At 30.8% G+C, this 18,405-nt stretch overlaps 1 pseudogene; it reads left to right on the top strand.

The window, feature by feature from the left end:
• Positions 1 to 18,405, top strand: part of LOC142326475 (uncharacterized) — a 145,765-nt pseudogene that overhangs the window by 12,011 nt on the left and 115,349 nt on the right.

Genomic DNA, 18,405 nt, shown 5'->3' with positions numbered 1-18,405 from the left:
GGAAGAAAGGGAAATAATTTGGGAACCGATTCTAGATCTTGAAATAAAGGAAAAAGTTCACGTACAAACATATGTCCGAAAACGCTTCTTTGTAAAGTTACGGCTAGCGTAAATTTCGCTCGGATTTCAGTTCCCCTGTGAAATAAGTCATACTGAAATTTTTAAGGCGTTATATAAGGGGTAAAATTGATGGTTTCTTATGTTTGTTGACCTGTAAAATAGAATTTAAAAAAAACAGTACTATCATCCCTTATTTTCACGATATATCCAGCGTAGAACAGAAAAGTTCAGTGACGAAAAACACGTTTTTTTAGGTTTGAAGTAGAATAACTCTGTTAAACAAACTTGTAGAGTTTAACTTAAATTCTATTATACCGTATTTAAAAATCTGGTAGTTTCTGAGAGTCTGTTTTTCACGCAAAAAACTACTAAACCGACTTTTCTGAAATGTTACGTAACCTGGAAGGACCATATGATTACTGTCATCACGAATGTTTCACCGTTTCAAAATTGTGGGGGATTAACTAACTTACGGTAACAACCGGATTAGGTCCTTTTCGTTTCTTGCCCTTCCGTCCATAAGTTTGCAAGTTTCTTGCATGGAAATATCTCAAATAGTAGGAAATATTTTTTTACCCGTACGGAGGACAGGTAACCGACTATAACTACCATTTTTAAGATGGAAACCGACTTTTTTGAAACCCGTATACTTCAAATTATTAAAAGTTTCGAATCCTGTACTAAGTATTCGGTGTAGTGACCGGTTAGTATTGTAGATGAAAAAAGCCAGTAGCGTAATATTCGTTGAAATAATTACATAATGATTAAAATCTATCATATAAAAAGAAAATAGAGAAAAAAACTTTTAGAGGTAATTATTATTTATTAAAATTTTTGGAGGTAGCTTTGAGATGAATCGCTGGAAAACATTTGTCGTTGGGGATATATACTATATTTTTGTAATATATGTTTTATATTTGTAAAAAATGTTCCAAGCGATGATACTGACTGTCTCACCTGAATTTGCGTCAGGTGTCGCAAGAACTTTGACAGCAACGTTTTGCACATTGTTGTCAAGGGCATTGATTTCTGTCGAACGTTCGCCTTCAGTTCATCGATACTGAGGGTTGTAACATTTGATAAGAAGTTTATTAAGTAAGTAATTATATATATATATATATATATATAATTGAATGTTTGTCTGTCTGTGTGTCTCTTAAGCCTTTCTAAACCGTTCATCCGATAGCATGAAAATTTAGGGAACGGTTGGACGCATGCCAGGGAAGGTTTCTGAATTAGTTTGGACCCGCTAGGTAGCGCTTTGGTCGAGATATTTTGAAAAATTGTATTTATGGTCCGATTTGCCTCGTATTCAGAATACGTGTTACTTAAATGGAAAGAATTATCTCCGCAAAAAATGGTCCCGCTAGTTGGCGCCGGGGTTGAGATATTTAGAAAAATTATATTTATGGACCGATTTGGTTCGTATTCAGAATATGAATATTAGTTACGTGAAAATAAATATTTTTGCAAAAACTGTACCCGCTAGGTGGGGCCGGTGTCGACATATTTACGAAACAAACAAATATTCAAATAGACTTTTTTATTCTATATATATATATATAAAACGCATGTTCGTATGTGTGTCCGCTAAAGATAAAAAAACTAATGGACTGATTTACGCGCGGGAAAACGGGGAAAAGGTGGAAAGAGAAAAGGGGAAAACGGGAAAGGCTAAAAAGGAAACTGGGTGAGCGATGATGGAGAAGAGTGAAAGGGAGAAGTTGGAAAGGGAAAAGGGGAAGGAGAATAAGTGAAAGGTAAAATTTGTGAAGTTCAGATTTTTAATTTTTTTATCAAATTTTCAATTGTGTATCAAATCTATCAAATTCTCTCTCTCTCTCTCTCTCTCTCTCTCTCTCTCTCTCTCTCTCTCTCTCTCTCTCTCTCTCTCTATATATATATATATATATATATATATAGCAATAGCGAAGCATTGCCGGGTCTACTGGTATTTTAATAAAAATTAAAAAGCAAAAATTGTAATTATGGAGTAACAGATTTCATTTGCTCGCGGTGTGTGTGTGCGTGCGAAATCTTGCATTACTGATAAAGACATTACACAAGATTGAACATTAGATTTGATTAAATAATAGAAAGCTTCATCAACCCCATCTGTATCACCGTATCTAGTTTTGAAGGTATATTTATTTATTGTAATACTTCATTTGTGCTAGATTTAAAAAAAAAAATCAGTTGATTAAAGCGAAATGCTTTATGATAAATAAATGTAATAAAATAAATTTCTTATAGTAACAAATGCTTTAATAATAAATAAAAAAAAATAAATAAATGAAAAATAAATATTTCAAGAGTTAATGATAAAATAATACCATAACATAATTTATAAAATTGTATAGTTTATACGTTGACAGAGGACTTTTGCTAAGAGGAATTTTAGAGGTAAATCTTTTTTTATTTAATTTTTTTGGGATGAGGCATAAGTAAAAACTTCTGTCAGTCTAACTAATGCGACGAGGGGTAGAGAGGGACGGGGTTTTTAACACACGCAGGTGGCTTCCTTCGCTGTGATTGGCTACCGTCAGACAGTACTGGTCAAGCGTTGTACAATTCAAATACAACCGTAAACATGTGTACATGTGTGTGTGCGTACGTATGAGTATTGCTGTGCGAGTAACACGTTAATATAGACGTTTTCTTATAAAGACATTTCTTATATAGACGTTCGATATAATTAAATTAAATCAAGATTTGTCGATTATTTTATATTTATTACATTTTATTTAAAATAATAATTAATCTCCCTTAATATTTATAATTTTTTTTTTTTAAATATTACGATAAAGTTTATCAGTTTTGTAAAGTAATTTAAAAAAAAAAAAAAGATTCTTATTTAACTTATTAAAAATAAATCCATTAAAATAAAAAAAAAATAGATTGTAATAAAATCTTTACGGGAAGGAAACGAAGCTATATAAATATATTACTAGGATGAAAAATTATGATGCAAGTGTTATCGCACATAAAAAAATATAACAAGACGGTCAGGAACCGCTTTGCTGGCCGTTCCGGTGTTACTAGAGAGCCTCCTAAATTTTTTAAATTTACCATCTGTTAAAAACAATAATTACAATTACTGTTTTTAAGATGCTTTTTTTTCTAAACGGCAATTGCAATTATTATTTTTAAACATTGCATATCTTAGGTTAAGCTGAGAGCGGATGATACTCGGTCCGGTCACAGTCTTTCAATAGATTTCAATGCCTCGGCACAAAATGAAGAAAAGCCAAAAACTGTGACGCTACATTAAAGACTTCACAATTTATCATTAAAGCTAAATCGTCTAGATGAAAACCCTTTTTTTTATTTATTTTATCGCTACGTTGCTTAGATAGGGAGATATGCAGCGTTAAAGACAAAAGTGGCCTTTTACCTTTAAAATGGAACATTTCCGTTTAGCAAAATCGAAAAAAGAAATTAAATGTAAAATTTTAAGATTTAAACTATTTTATTGCAGTTCACTTCTTTCTTTTTCCTGTTTAGCCTCCGGTAACTACTTTTCAGATAATACTTCAGAGGATGAATGAGGATGATATGTATGAGTGTACATCAAGTGTATGTAGTCTTTTACAGTCTCAGTTCGACCGTTCCTGAGATGTGTTAATTGAAACCCGACCACCAAAGAACACCGGTATCTACGATCCGGTATCCAAATCCGTGTAAAAATAACTTACTTTAGTAGGATTTGAACGCTAGAACTCTCGATTTCCAAATCAGCTGATTTGGGAAGACGCGTTCACCGCTAGACCAACCCGGTGGGTTATTGCAGTCGCTGATAAACTTTATTTCCCCTATGGGCTCGATCAAACGCGGAGAAATACTTTAAAATTTTTTTAAATGTTTTTTCTCGCCGATCTTTTTTTTAATTTGATTATTTTTTTAAATCTGAAGTATACGGTCAAGAAGATTATTCAAGCTTTAATTTTTTATTTATTCGCCTTTTTAGACCTGTCGGTTGCAAAATTAAAGTAGTTTGATCAGAATCATTTTTTATCGTGACACATAGGTGTCCTTCTAATTTTTACTCCTTGTACGAAGTAAAGGAAGTATAACGATCAGAACAAATTTCGGTTTTCATATTTCAACGGAAATATTCATTTTGACTAGTTTCGGCGTGACGTCTGTACGTACGTATGTATCTCGAATAACTCAAAAACGATTAGCTGTAGGATGTTGAAGTTTTGGATTTCCAACATTTTATTCCAGTCTACGTTATCGAATGCCTTTTCTAGGTCTATAAACGCCAAGTATGTCGGTTTGTTTTTCTTTAATCTTCCTTCTACTATTAATCTGAGGCCTAAAATTGCTTCCCTTGTCCCTATAATTTTTCTGAAACCAAATTGGTCTTCTCCTAACACTTCTTCCATTCTCTTCTGAATTCTTCTGTACAGAATTCTAGTTAAGATTTTTGATGCGCGGCTAGTTAAGCTAATTGTTCTGTGTTCTTCACATTTATCTGCTCCTCCTTTCTTCGGTATCGTGACTACAACACTCTTTTTGAAGTCTGACGTAACTTACCCTTTTTCCTAAATATTACCCACCGGTTTTAATATTAACCTATTAAAATGTGCTATTTGAGGAATGTTCAAATTGTACAATTTTAACATAGGTGTGGAACAGAAAAGTCTATTGAAAAAAAAATTGTTTAAAATTTTAATAACAAATCATTTTTATTTGTCTTTTTTTATCCGGTATTGATTTACATGTTATTTAAAACCCTCCAACTAGTAAAAAGATAGACATCGACGACAAAATGTTGTCAAATATATTTTTTCATCGTCAAATGAAAACGCGTAATGAAAATTAATAGATTTCATTTTATATTTAATTATTTTACGCCATTAACATTACATAATTACAATAGCAATGTTATATCTTTGCAGACGGTGATTAATTAAAATTAAAACCCCATATTAAAAAGCGAATTGAATTATCTTTTTCATCGTGGTACTTTCTTTTCGTTTTACTGGCCTACTGATTCTGAACTAAACTAGTACTTACGGTAATTAATTATGAATGTAATATTAATATTGTAATTTAAATGAACGAATTAAACGCTTTACTTTCTGAATATTTTCGTATTTTTTTATCATCTATTGCACTTTAAAATACCGGTATGTACTCGATTTTTTTTTTAGCTTTTCGGTCCGGAAAATCGTGGCGCGGGGTACTCGAATAAATACGGTATATATTTTTATATTATAATAAAATTAAAAGATAAATACTGTGAATAATAACAAATAAACAGGAAGAGGAAGGTCCGATAAGGTATGACATCAAATAATGGGAGGGGCATTGACTTAACGTTATACAAGGAAACTGGTTGAGGGGTGAGGGAAAACGGTCAAAAGAAAAAGTTGGAAAGGGAAAAGGGGAAGGAGAATAAGTGAAAGGTAAAATTTGTCAAGTTCAGTTTTTTAATTTGTTTTATCAAATTTTCAATTGCGTTCATTTAAACTCTCTCTCTATCAATATCTCTCTCTCTCTCTCTCTCTATAAAAGCATTGCCGCTTCTGCTAGTATCAAATAAGTATGAACAGTGGTCACGTACAAGTAATTTGTTATATAGTTTTTTTTACATGCTATTGACCTTGAAAACATTACATATAATAGCGTCTGTATTTTTGTTTTGACTACACTGCCAGTTTTAACTGAAATTTCTTTTTTGTTTAGCAAGCGGCAGTGTAATTATAAAGAATTTTACTTTACAGAACGTATTATCTTATATACATAACTCGTGTACGAACAAATACAAAAAAAAATTCAATAAGAAATCCTTTTTTCAGGCTTACTAGGAATTATAGAATGAGAAATGAAATATTTTCCTGTCTTCACAAAAGACGAATATATATTTTATATATCGATATACCGATTCAAAATGTTTATTACGATCGCCAAATGGATTGTCTAATTATTAAACATCATTACATTCGTAAATATTACTCTTAATAAGTAATATTAGTTTATAAGATATTTTGCGTACAGTCATTAGAAGAAATAGAAATGATATGTAAAACAAATTAATAAACGAGTTTTGCGCAAAATCCTTTAAATAAAAGAATCACATTAAATCACTCTACAACCCTTCAAATCGTTTATTTAGACTAAATAATTTTCCGTTCACATAAGTTATAAAAAAAACTTTTCTCAGGATTACCAGAGGAATTTCCTCTACAAAATAGATGAATCTATCTATCTATGGATAGGAGGTAATATCTATGGACAGCAGTAGCCCCACTACTTCCTATCTTATCAAATCTATTTAGATTATAAGTAACTCAACTCGTTCGTATAAGACAGAACAGTGGAAATATTGCTGAAGTATGAGTACGATTTCCATTTGTCAACTCAAAAAATATAATCAAAATAACAAATTCATTTCTTTATGATAAATTAAACTATCCTTTTTAAATGAATACGATTCATCGTAGAATTGAAGAATTCTGCGATAAAAATTAATTTCAATTTGCTCCTTCGAACGAAGGAGACACTTTCTCCTTCGTTCTCGCTCCTGTCCACCGTTTTGTTATTCTTATATCAAAAATTTATCTCAGGTTCGGATAGGCGAATCGCATTAATATTTGTTAAGCATCTTTGTAATGGAGGTTTTACAATATTTCGAAGCGCCCCTATGAAGAGGCCGCAGCATACCGTTTGGGAATCACTGGTCGATAAGGTTTCGGTTATTATCAGTAATACGAAATTGGGAAATTATCTTCGATTAGTTTTCCTTATCGAGAAACAATTATTTCCATTTAGAAAGATTTTCTAGCAGTTTTAGCATTAGTTGCCCTTACATTCGATGCGTATAAAAGAAACTTCTTCTACTAAAATAACAGTTTGTTCAAAATATTATCGTGCTTTATTTTTTCAATCGTGTTTAAATTTCCGTCTGTATTTTGTCCGAACTTGATTCAAAACAGTTCGGCCAATTCTGTATTATTTTAAAAATAGTTTAAAAAAAAATATTTTTTAATAAATCGGACAAAAATTTCAAATCTTGGCCTCACGTAATTATTTCTATCTGTAGCGATATCATTTCTGCTTCTATTTTTATCTTATTTTTATTTAGTCTGAAACAAATAAATTAGACGATCGAATCAATTTTATTAGAATTCCTTTTTTTCATTATAAGAAGACCGTATCGCTGAATCGTAAAATTAGACTGCATGATATAAGATCGGTTACAGTTTATTTTAAATTTTATAGATTAATTTAAATGTGTTAAAGTAGCTTTTTTTTGTTTTAAATGGAAGAGTAGCCTCGGATAAAATATCAGAACGTTTTACTCTTAGAAAAAAAAAACATTAATATAACATTGAGGTATATTATTTAAACAGGAGGTATTTTCTTTACCGGTTTCCACATTGTGGAGGTAATGAAAAAAATGCTTAGTTAATTTTCAAGGGCAAAAAGTGTGTTATATAAGATATACGTGCAATGAACGCAGAGGAGAAAAAGGATACATCGGTTAGACATGGAGAGGGAAGAGGGAAGAATTGCCGCGTGTTGAAGGTTTAACTTTTAACCGTTTTACAGTTTCAATTCTGCTACGATATAGAATAGGACTTTTTATTACTCAGTTTTAAAAGTATAACACACACACACACACACACACACACACACACACACACACACACACACACACACACACACTCTTTAGGAAAAATTAACTATAATAATTTGTATATTTTGTGAATGCATTTTTAAATATTAAGAATTCAAGATTAAGTTGTACGGAAGATAGTGATTAAAGTTTTTAACCTAGAAAAACAAAACCAAGTTTGTTTTTATTAAGATTTATTGAACGGCAATTTAATGAGTTTCAAAAATTTATTAAACCTCATGATTAATAAATCAAAAAATTTACAGATTCTTACTTTTACTGTGCTAGTAAATAATTGTTATAATTATGCCCAAGCTAAATTCAACGATATTTTTAATTAGCTGACAACTAATACATTATTACTTATCGATCTTGTTTTTGTTTGATATTAAACATTTTATAGCTGACTTAAAATAATCTTAATTCGAGGAATAATTTGTTGTAAACACATCATAATTAAAAATGTATATAAAGTTTTCAATCTCTTAATAAGATTTAGAAACAATTTTATTCTGTTTATTTATTAACTATCATAAATATTTTTTGAACAAACAGTGGCAAAACGTTTGTGTTTCAAGCTATATAATTTTTTTTTATTATTATTAAATTTCTTATATGTAAAATTGTTAATAATTTTTTTTAAAGTATTTATGATGCCATCTACCGATCACAATTTCACTTTCGTCGTTAACGTTTTGGTGTATGTACGTGGGTTTATAATGATGAACTTTTTTTATAGAATATTCTAGAAAAATAACTGTTGAACACAATTTAGGACATTATTTAAAGTAAGTAATAACTTTATTACTCTTTATTTAGTAAAAAAATAATGCATTTTACATTAGCTTGATTAACCAATATGGCGGCGTTATTTTTATAAAATTAGATTTTATATAGGAACTGCAATGCATTTTAGATCCATGAGAATATAGTGGATGCATTACTTTCATATAACCCCCTTTAAATAATTTAAGTGAAGCTGTTAAAATTAAGTTATACAGTTTTTAATGTATTAAATATATTCATATCTGTCCTATTTTATTGTTGTGCAAAAAATATTGCTCCTATTTTATGTTTTGTATTCCAAAAATACGAAGATAAGATCACCATCGGTGTAGTTTTCTCAAAGTGTAATGTAATGAGATAAACAGATTAAAGGTATCACTTGTATGATTGAATGTCACACATATTTCAGTGGATTCCAGTATTTCGATGTTAAACAAAGCAAAGGTAAATCCTTCCTAAATTTCTATACTGTGTCTTGTACAGAAAACTCATTACTTCTTTGAGACTGGTTGTGTCAGTTACCTCATATCAGGTAATAGTTATGGTGCACATTTAGCTATTTCATGGTAACTTAAACTGAAAGAAACCTGATGTATAATTAAAATTCTCATTTTCACCAACATGTAAAATTTTACTTAGATTTTGTAACCGGTCTATAATTGTCATAAGTTAATAATCGAATACAAAAATATTTATTGTATCGCTTCTAATGTATTCATTAGTTTTATTTAAAATTACAGGTTTTGGACGCTAAGAGCACTAATGTTGATATGAAATTGAGAGACAACAGAGATGGTACATATACATGCAGTTACACACCAAAATCTGGAGGAAGACATGCTGTACAGGTAATACAGTTATGATTTTTTTTGTTTAGATATCGACTAAGACATTCCAAAAAAAATAGTATCATAGTATACAGTTACCCGATCAAAAAGAACTGCAATTTACATTACTACATTTTTTAAGATTATTGAAGTGGAACTTTGCTATATTCTTGCCTAGGACAGTCAGTGATGATAAGTTTTTAAAAAAAAATTGTTATAGAATTTGATTCGGTGTGTCGTTACAGCAGATTGAACAGGAACTGGTTTATTAAGCACGGCTTCAGTCATTTTCGTTTAAATTAGTTCACATACTTTTATTTTGAAAATGTTGCTCCTTCAGATGTTATAGGTGTTGCAAAATGATTATAACAGGATTCAATTCCACGATTTGGTTTCAGGTTTGCATTAAAGAATTCATAGTACATTTTAATAAATAATTTCTGAGCACTTACCCTACTGCTATACTAGTATTTTTTTATGTTTTATTGGTGAATATGAAATTGTTTTCATATTATAAATTAAAGTGAATTAGTGCAATTCAATGAAATTAAAATATTTTAATTGATCGTGACAGAAATCATATTTGGTGTGTATAGTTTTTAACCGATAAATGTTAACTTTTATTATTTAAAAAATGTATTGCCATTATTTGAGTAAGTGGTGCCCACCAAAGTTCTTGCAATAATAATAATAATAATTTATTTATTTGTTTGTTTGTATTTTTTGTGTAATAGGACAGCTAACTATAGTCTTTGTGTGTTACACAATAGTACATAAAAAAATAAAAAAAAATCAATATACATTAAATATAAATTAAAAATTTCAATATAAATTAAAAATACAAAATTTAATCATTAGTTCATAATAATTATTATTCATTGGTTCATAATCATAGCTCATATAATTATTAGTTCATAAAAATAAGAGTAATACTGGTGTTTTAATTATATTACACAATTATATTATTATCTTTGTCTTATTAGTGTCTTTGCATAAATACAAGATTACAGATAAACATGTACACATAATTAAAAATACACATAATTCAGGAAACAAAATTAAATAATATAGTTTAATAACAATAATAACATTAGTTATAAATTCAAAAATTTACATCTTAACTCCTTCATCCAATTACATTTAATTAGAATTTCAGTTACTTATACAGCACTGTCAATATATACATACACACACACACACACACACACACACACACACATATATATATATATATATATATATATATATATATACACACACACACACAATTGAAGAGGATATTAGGTGTACAGCTTTATTAACCAGGGAAAGTAGATAGCTGCATCCCTTACTTATTAAGAATAGTAATAGTATAGTAGCTATTTTATGGCTCATACCAGGATCCAGGATGTCTTGTAAATTAGAATTGAAGTACTAACCAAGGCAGGTAATAGAAATAAGCAATTGATGGTGTTAAAATAGCTTGTACAGTTTAGCCTTGATCTTTCAAATATCACATGAAAAGGGAAGCAATCAATAACTCAGTTGTAACTCTTAACCCAGAAATAACTTACAGAAAATTACATTAAAAGATTTTAGATAAGGTAATAAATTACATCCCTTTACAACTAATGGTTGTATAAATCCTGGACTGTCTCAAGGAGTAGCATCCTCAAAATTGAAGGATGTGAAATAAGAATAAAATTTCAATAGCTGAAGCCTCATTTAATAATCTAGTTCCCATAGTTAAACAGACTTAAACAATGTTGAGTACAGTTTCACTGCATGTTACTGGAATCTATAATTGACAAAAAACTGCTGAAATAATTAAACTGAGGATATATAAATGTAATAAAATTTAATTATTATAATCAGTTAGTTAAACTATGAGAAAGTCATAATTATTCCAATTTAATCTAAATTTTTTTTCAAGAAGTGAAAAACACCTGAAGGTAGTATGATCTCTGATAATTTTTATTATCAGAATTTGCAGTTACAGAAAAAATACTATTTTACTGTAGGAGGTACATTTAGGTTCTAGTCTAAAATAATATAATCAAATGAAATAAAATAAATAAAATAGTTAATTTTTTATGTATAATACATTATTAAGTTCTTCTGTTACAGTTGTCTGGTGGATTCTGGTGCAATTGGAAAAGTAGAAGTGACATGTCCTATAACCAATCCATCTCGGTCTCTCACAGAAAACCATATTACTTCACTTGCTGATGGAACATACCGAATCGGTTGTTATACACCATTTGAAGAAGGTATTGGTTCTACTATATTAAGTGAATTTTTTAACAGTTATAAAAATTAGTTAATGTTCAAGGTTTTCTAAAAGGGTGAAGTTAACCGAATAATATAACCAGTCTATTGTTAGGTTTGTCTACATTTAAATAATAGAATGAAATAGATAAAAAAGAGTAAATTAATGAAATTAGGTATTTAAAAAAAACTTGAGAACCGTTTCCATTAATTGGCAGTATTTTCTGTAAATGTAAGTGTTAGATTACCTTTTCGTTGGATTTCTTAGAATATATTAGTACAAGTTCAGGAATGCATTTGTTAGCATGAATTATTGTTTACTGTTTTTACTTTACTTTTGATTTCATTATCTCTTCTTTTTTTTTAAATCAAAATTTCAAATTTATTTCAATCGCCTTTCTCTTTTTGGTTTTAATTTTTATTGTTTTATTGTTTACATAATGCATTTAATTAGAGTAATATTCACAATATTATTTATTTAATTAACTGCATATTCTGATGTACATAATAAACATTTCTGATTGAAGCATAGGTGTGTAGAAAGGTATGCTTACATTATTTATATTTTTAAAAATGCTGCCTGTTAATAGAAAAGATTCAAAGTTGTCATTACAACTTTTCAAAACCACCATTAAATGAGTAAAAAATTGTTTCTGAAATTTCTACTGTCATCATAAGGGTTCAAGAGAAACCATAAAAATATGTAACTTTGTATACATGACAATTTTTATTTGCAAAGATTTATTTGTGTGATTGTTGAATAAGTTCCTTTCTGAAGTGTTTTTATTGCTAATTTTTATAAAATCATATTTATTCTGTCATTCATTGTAGAGGAACATAACTGTGTTTTTAAAGAGAAAAAAAAACATCCATTAATTTTGTGTTTTAGTAACACTTTTCTTTACATGGAGAGAAAAGTCAAATTTTCTGTTGTTTTAAGTTTGTTATTTTTGAATATTTTACTTATGTTAGATAAGGCGTGCAAGGTGATTTTTATTTGCTGTGGCCATACAATTTACACATGGACAGGGACATGAGGAAGTGATCTGTGTATTTGTTACAATAATTTGATAAATTCATTTTGTTATGTGTGCTAAATCAATTTATTATATTTGTCAACTTCTTGATGTCCTTGGAAGGTCAGAAGAGTTTCTGAAAGTGTTATGATGAAAGTGTCCATTCAGTGTAAATTTGTCTTGGTTTGCCATTAAAATTGTTTTGTTTGGAACTACCAAACCTTAAAGTTATCAACTGTTTAAAATTTATCTCCTTCAAGAAAAACAATGAAAAATTTGTTGTTCTTTCAACGGATTATCTAATAAAAATAAATCTGTGGTGACTGAGCTCTTTTATAATCTAAATTCGTATGAAAAATTATGTTAGAATCTCTTTTTTTTTAGTTATTCTCACTTACCCTCCTTTGTTTTCTTTTTACTCAACTCATGTCAAAAATGTTAGATATCCTAACTCTTCATATTTAAGTAATAACATTGGGGAATTAAAAGTATTTTTTTTTTGTCCCTAGGAAGAAAAATATGTATTTCTAATAGTATTTTTTCTATTGAATTTAAATCTGATATCGGTTTTTTCCCATTACACAAGGTTTCTGAGAGACAGGCATCTATAATTTCAAACATTTTAATACTTTTTGCATTCTTAATTACACAATATTCAAATATTTAACTCATCTAGAAAGTAAGAAATGATGATTTTCTGCTATATTTTGATTGTGCAGCATTCCTCTTGATGGTCCAACAATAATCGGCCAGCATATTAGGATTCCATTTTCCTTGATACATCTTTTCCATAGCTGAAATCTGATGAAAGTGTGCCTCATTCTCATTGCTCACTGTGCCAAGATTTTCTGGGAAGAAATCTAGGTGTAAGTGCAGGAAGTGTGCCTTTACGAACATATTATAACCCAAATTTTTAAAAGATCATTGACAGTATCACGGTAATTTTCACCCTTTCGATTTCCCAAAAAACTCTTGAGTAACATTTTTGAATGTTTGCCAATCTGTTTTCTCTGGTGGATTCAATATTTCCTCAAACTTTTCATCATGCATTAGTGGTCATATTTGTGGACCCACAAATATTCCTCCTTTAATTTTTACATCACTAATTTTAGGAAACTTTGTTTTAAGTACATGAAACCACGAGTATTGTCCATGTCCTTGACAAAATTCTTCATTAATCTTAGTTTGATGTGTAACGTAGGTAGATGCACATTTTTAAGATTACATAATGGGTCATGTTTCACATCTTTCTGTTCAGGAATGAGTGATTCGCGTTTAGGCCACTTTTTTCTAAGGAAATGGTTTTGTCTGTCCCTACTATCCCATTTACACAAAAAAACAGCAGTACTTTGTGTAACCGAGCTGCAAACCAAGAATAAGTGCAATTACCTTCAAATCACCACAAATATTCCATTCATACTCTGAATATTGAAGCTTTTCCAATATAAATTTAAAGTTTTCATATGTTTCTTTCATACTAGCAGAGTTAGCCGCAGATACTATGGGAATTTGTTGCCATTATGCAGAAACAACTTTTAAACTAACTCTAGAGTATTCGGTGAACAAGTGCCATTCTGTTTGTTTATGTTCATTACAAAGTGTCTCCATAAGAAAAGAAATGTCATTATAAAACACTAAGCCATTTTCTTCAGAAAAATAGTCTTTAAATTCAGAATAACGATTACGATAAGTACATATCTTTGTATTCTTTTGAAGAAGATTCCGTCCTTTTAGCTGGGAAGCAAGCATTTCAGACTGTTTTTTTGGATAATTTTAAATCTCGTATGAGATCGTTAAGATTCTCTTGAGTCAGCAAATGAGGCTCGGATGAACTGCTTTGTTCAAAAATTGTATCACCAGAATCTGTTTTTTTTCTTCCTTACTTCCATCAGACTTTGAGCTCACTTCATCTAATGTCACATGCTCTGGAGGCTTTAGTTCGGGCAATTCTTTCCAGTGTGGAACTGGTCTTATTGGAGATTGCAAGTTAGGGTACACCACTGTATGTTTTGATTTTGACGTAATCCCTTTAATATTTATTAAGCAGAAATAACAGTCCGAAGAGTGATCTTTGGGTTCTCCAAGAAACAGGGGTAAAAATTTGGTTGTAATTAATTTATTGATGAAGTACAAAGAATAGCTATATCCAGGTCCTTTGCAAAATTTTGCCACTTGAACTCAACAAAATATGAATGGAATAGATAATAAGTCGGGATCTTTCCTTTTAACACAAAATGCTTAATTTTAGTAATTTAATGTTGATGCTAATATATTTTTTATTTTAATGTAAATTACAGTCTTACATATACCTCTGCTTGCTTTGCTTGCTCCGAGTCTTATCTTTTTGTAATCTATTTGGAAGTATAATATCGTGCCCGAATCGCTTTGTTTTCAGTCATTTGACTGGTTTTATGCGGCTCTCCAAGATTCCCTAACTAGTGCTAGTCGTTTCATTTCAGTATACCCCCTACATCCTACATCCCTAACAATTTGTTTTACATATTCCAAACGTGGCCTGCCTACACAATTTTTTCCTTCTACCTGCCCTTCCAATATTAAAGCAACTATTCCAGGATGCCTTAGTATGTGGCCTATAAGTCTGTCTCTTCTTTTAGCTATATTTTTCCAAATGCTTGTTTCTTCATCTATTTGCCGCAATAGGTCTTCATTTGTCACTTTATCCAACCATCTGATTTTTAACATTCTCCTATAGCACCGCATTTCAAAAGCTTCTAATCTTTTCTTCTCAGATACTCCGATTGTCCAAGTTTCACTTCCATATAAAGCGACACTCCAAACATAGACTTTCAAAAATCTTTTCCTGATGTTTAAATTAATTTTTTATGTAAACAAATTATATTTCTTACTGAAGGCTCGTTTAGCTTGTGCTATTTGGCATTTTATATCGCTCCTGCTTCGTCCATCTTTAGTAATTCTACTTCCCAAATAACAAAATTCTTCTACCTCCATAATCCTTTCTCCTCCTATTTTCACATTCAGTGGTCCATCTTTGTTATTTCTACTACATTTCATTACTTTTGTTTTGTTCTTGTTTATTTTCATGCGATAGTTCTTGCGTAGGACTTCATCTATGCCGTTCATTGTTTCTTCAAAATCCTTTTTACTCTCGGCTAGAATTACTATATCATCAGCAAATCGTAGCATCTTTATCTTTTCACCTTGTACTGTTACTCCAAATCTAAATTGTTCTTTTACATCATTAACTGCTAGTTCCATGTAAAGATTAAAAAGTAACGGGGATTAGAAACATCCTTGTCGGACTCCCTTTCTTATTACAGCTTCTTATGTTCTTCAATTATTACTGTTGTTGTTTGGTTCCTGTAAATGTTAGCAATTGTTCTTCTATCTCTGTATTTGAACCCTAATTTTTTTAAAATGCCGAACATTTTATTCCAGTCTACGTTATCAAATGCCTTTTCTAGATCTATAAACGCAAAGTATGTCGGTTTGTTTTACTTTAATCTTCCTTCCACTATTAATCTGAGGCCTAAAATTGCTTCCCTTGTCCCTATCTATACTTTTTCTGAAACCAAATTGGTCTTCTCCTAACACTTCCTCCACTCTCCTCTCAATTCTTCTGTATAGAATTCTAGTTAAGATTTTTGTTGCGTGACTAAGTTAAACTAATTGTTCTGTATTCTTCACATTTATCTGCCTCTGCTTTCTTTGGTATCATAACTTTGATACCAAAGTCTTTTTGAAGTCTTACGGAACTTTCCTTTTTTATAAATATTACACACCAGTTTGTACAATCTATCAATCGCTTCTTCACCTGCACTGCGCAGTAATTCTACAGGTATTCCGTATCAGTAATTGTCTACTTATATCCTACATGAAGAAGCCCTAATCTAATGGATTACTAGTAAAATTGATACGCACTGTGTAGAAAAGATGTAGATACATTCTTTCGAGTGGAATCGTTTGCAGTCCTCTTTAGATCATCCTTTTCTAACTTCTACTCTTTTCCTTTATTCTTCATTCCTTTCTTCCTGCTAGTGATCTCTAGGTTTTGGCTGAATGCCTGCTTGGTCCGGCTTAAGATTATGGTAATCTTTAGAAATATTATGTCCTTGAATTTGAGTGATTTTCTCCCAAGTGTCTGCATAAAAAGCTAACCTACAGCTGAAGAATGGTAATGAGTACTACCAGACCTCGTATTTCATAATAAAAATATGAGTACAATATTTACGTTACGAATGTATTAATTCCTAGCATAACCAAAACATAGTAAGTTGAAAAAAGGATTTATTATCATCGTCATATATAGTACTGTTTTTTTCTTTTGTTGCAGGTAACACAACGTTCATTTAATTATTTAAAAAAAGAAGAACTACAATGGAAGTGTCCTTCCATATATTGTGGTAAAACCTTTATTTTTTTATTATTTTATAAAATTTTTCATCAAAGCAAGTTTTATATGTAATGGTGGAAGGTAGACGTTCTTTAGATTTACAAAATTCACAAATAATATTTTTCTGCTCAGCCCTTGGGCCGGTTTTTTAGTTTTAATGTAATAGTTTTTCTGTTTCTATTGTCCTGCTTGTGTAATAAACCAAAGTACTTTGTATAACTGATAGATGCAGCCTTAAGAAAAAATTGTTATCACCCTTAGGTCTCTACATATACGCCCATGAATAACTTTCATCTGTATCAACACAAGTAAAAATTTCATACTGTCATATGTCTTCTTCATTTGTGCTAAAGAGGAAAGGAGAATTGATGTTTTCTTATTTCCAATGTGAAGGAGGATGGTTTTCAAACATTTTCAGAGGGATCTATATGCCGTCTGAATTCTGAAGGATTGTGACGCTGCTATAGTAAATCCAGTGAGGAATTTAAATCATTGGAGAACACTTTTATCGTGTAAGAAGAACAGGTGCCGAAATTCTTGCTGCTTAGTAAAGGAAAACATATTTGAGTGCCACTGTATTAAAGGTTAAAGCTTTCTAATTTTGAAGTCAGGAACTCTGAGATTACATTTAAAACAAATTAACATAACGAAACGGATCATTAAGGTTCTGGTTCAGTAATTTGTGAGATTCAGTGCTCTCATCTTGGGAATTTGGATCCTGTTCTTTTTCGTTAATTTCTGAGTCACTATGTCTTCATCATCAACATTTTCTTCTAAACTGCACGTTTCTGGTAGAATTGGAAAAGTTAACGCCTCTTCATTTGGAATAGGCTCTCATAGCTGAAGGAATAGTATAATATGAAACAGATTTCTTAAATTTACTTGTAATGCCTTTGCATTATGCAAGAGTAAACAGTGTGCGAGTGGTCCTAAACGATCTTTTCATACCCACAACAAAAGGCGTATATTGTGGCTTCCCACTTATTCAGCTATTTAGTAAAGTTACACAAAAACTATAGCAAATAAGAGGTCCGAGAAGCCCCACGCCCCACCAAAATGCGTTAATGACTCCCGGCCCCTCCAGCGGCAAAATAAATATAACCGCACTCCCGAAGGAGAGTTCCGGTACGGATTTCTTGTCACAAGTGACAATTAAGGATGTCCTACTGGAAATTCTAGCAATATTCCCCGCCTGTGCCAAGCAAATTCTCTGAAGGACGTGGTATTCAGGCCATCATAGAGTGTGACATGCTATCTAGGTACGGTTAGGCAAACTCTCAGACTGCTACAGTCGAACGCCAATTCAGTAGTAGGCAAGACGGCAGAACGTTGCCGCCAGGCCGAGTGTCTACTAATAGACGTGATACTGTTGTCCGGGTCGTTACTGTACGCGAACAAACAACTGACTATTCTAAAATACTTTACGTATAGTACGGATAGACCAGTACGACCCGGACCCTTTCACAGACA

Source organism: Lycorma delicatula, chromosome 6, assembly GCF_047948215.1.
Source record: "Lycorma delicatula isolate Av1 chromosome 6, ASM4794821v1, whole genome shotgun sequence".
NCBI classification, from domain to species: Eukaryota; Metazoa; Arthropoda; class Insecta; order Hemiptera; family Fulgoridae; genus Lycorma; species Lycorma delicatula.
The sequence above is the reverse complement of the archived record's forward strand: the minus strand, read 5'-3'. Positions and strand labels throughout refer to the sequence as shown.